Below are 2,295 nucleotides of genomic sequence, written 5' to 3' on the forward strand. Positions count from 1 at the left end.
TTGGAAAGATGTAAGGAGAAAAAAGGTATGGCATATGTAGAAAGAGTACTATAAAAGGAAAATGAAGTGATGTAGAACTCTGACCCAAAGAAAGACAAAGATTAGAAGCCTTCTGGAATTAGACTTAATTCCACAGAACACAGAAGTGGCTATTTTTAATATTTTAAGATACTTTTATTTTTTTTTTAATATTTTATTTATTTATTTGACAGACAGAGATCACAAGCAGGCAGAGAGGCAGGCAGAGAGGGGGGGGGCAGGCTTCCTGCAAGCAGGGAGCCCAATGTGGGGCTCGATCCCAAGACCCTGGGATCATGACCCAAGCTGAAGGCAGAGGCTTTAATCTACTGAGCCACCCAGGTACCCCAAAATACTTCTATTTTTTTTTAAGAGTGTGCCTTGAGCCATAAAGTTGAGAGCTACTCTGAACTATTGCTGCTTCCACATAGGGTTCTCCTAATAGAATAAAGCAATGACTTAGGAAAATGTTTATATTAACTGAATAGCATGCCAACAAATAATAAAACCTACAAGAAAAAAGGTGACAAGGAGAAATATAAAATGTGAAATGTAAAGATGAAAAATGTGATGAAATTTTCATGTGATGAAAAATGTGACACTGTGGATACCCCTGCCCCACCATGTTTGGCATCTGCCTGCCCCACTTTCAGCATCTCTGTGTCATTGCCATGGACATTTTTCTGGCTCCTAGAGCTCTGCTTCTCTACTTCCAGAGTTTGAGAAGTGCCTTGGAATGAAAGCTCTCCTGGAACAACCCTCAATCAATAATGGGAATTTAAAAATACCTAACTCAAACACCCTTTATCGAGTACATCACAATCTTGCATGCCATCCTTGTACAGGTGCTATACTAAGCTTCTCTGTATCATTCCAATTTTTAGTACATTTGCTGCTGAAGTGAGCATGTTCAAATGCCCAATCATTCTGGAGAGCATCTTTGCTTTAGTGTCTGAAGTTCTCCAGGAGGACTATGCTCTAGTTATCCAGAAAGATATTATTGATAATGCACTCAGTTGCCTGTTTCCTTCTTTTGCCTCACTTACTTCCATTATCCCCCCCCCCATGTGTTTCTTCCATCTTTCAAATAAACTGTTTCACCTGAATCCTCTTCTCATGGTTTCCTTCTGGGAAACCAAACTAAAGACAAAAACTCTAGCCTAATATTTCAAAAGGGTTTAAAATGGAAAAAAAAAAAACTAATGGTGATGAATATTATGGTAAACACTATAAAAGAAAGAGAAAACAAAAAAGGGAAGCGTACAATTATCAAATACAAATGGAGAAAAAATAAAAAAGGGCATGAGTAAAAAGGAATACATACAGAAGACATACTAATGAATCATTGAACCCTACATCAAAAACTAACTGACCATAAAAAAAGAAAATAAATGTTTGGTAGAATTCCTTGTGGGAAAAAAAAAAGAAGACATTCAAGAGAGCTCAACATAAGTAATATGGAACTTTTCTGATAAAAACACTAAAGCAATGAAACTAGGCAAATATTTAATACTATAATAAATAACTCACAGAGATGATAAAAAAGTACAGCATTGGGAATATAGTCAATAATATTGTAATAATGTTATATGGTAACAGATGGTGACTATACTTGTCATGCTGAGTACTGTATAGAATTGTTGAATCACTATATTGTATACCTGAAACTAATACAATACTGTATGTCCATTATATTATAATAAAAAACTATAATTCAAATAAATGATAATAGAATAAACTTATTTGAATTTACATATTGAAAGCACACTGCATAAGTGAAATCTTCCTGTCTAAAATGGCCATATATTGTGTGAATTTCAATCATATGACATTTTGGAATGGGTAAAACTATGAAGACTGTAAAAAGAACACTGTTTGCTAGAGGTTGGGAGGAGGGAGGAATAAGTAGGTGGAGCACAGAAGATTTTTAGGGCAGTGGAACTATTCTGCTTGTTACTGAAATGGGGAGTACACAGCATTACAGATATGTCATAACTCATAAAAGGTACAACTCAAAAAGAGTTCACCTAGTTGTATGCTATGGCCCTTAATTAATAATAATGTACTAATATTGGTTCATTAATGGTAACAAATGTATCACCCTAAGGAAATATGTTAATGGTAGGAAAAGCCATTTTGACAGGAAGAAACCTACTTGGGGGATGTTCTGTACATTCTGCTCAATTGTGTAAGCCTGAAACTGCTATAAAAAATAAAATCTATTTGGGAGGGAGACAAACCATAAGTGACTCTTAATCTCACAAAACAAACTGAGGG

The 2,295-nt window shown here is 35.3% G+C and overlaps 1 pseudogene; it reads right to left on the reverse strand.

Moving 5' to 3' along the window:
• Positions 1 to 813: 813 nt before the first annotated feature.
• Positions 814 to 926, reverse strand: LOC132008968 (U6 spliceosomal RNA; annotated as a pseudogene).
• Positions 927 to 2,295: the final 1,369 nt, after the last annotated feature.

This window comes from Mustela nigripes, unplaced genomic scaffold, assembly GCF_022355385.1.
Source record: "Mustela nigripes isolate SB6536 unplaced genomic scaffold, MUSNIG.SB6536 HiC_scaffold_2530, whole genome shotgun sequence".
NCBI classification, from domain to species: Eukaryota; Metazoa; Chordata; class Mammalia; order Carnivora; family Mustelidae; genus Mustela; species Mustela nigripes.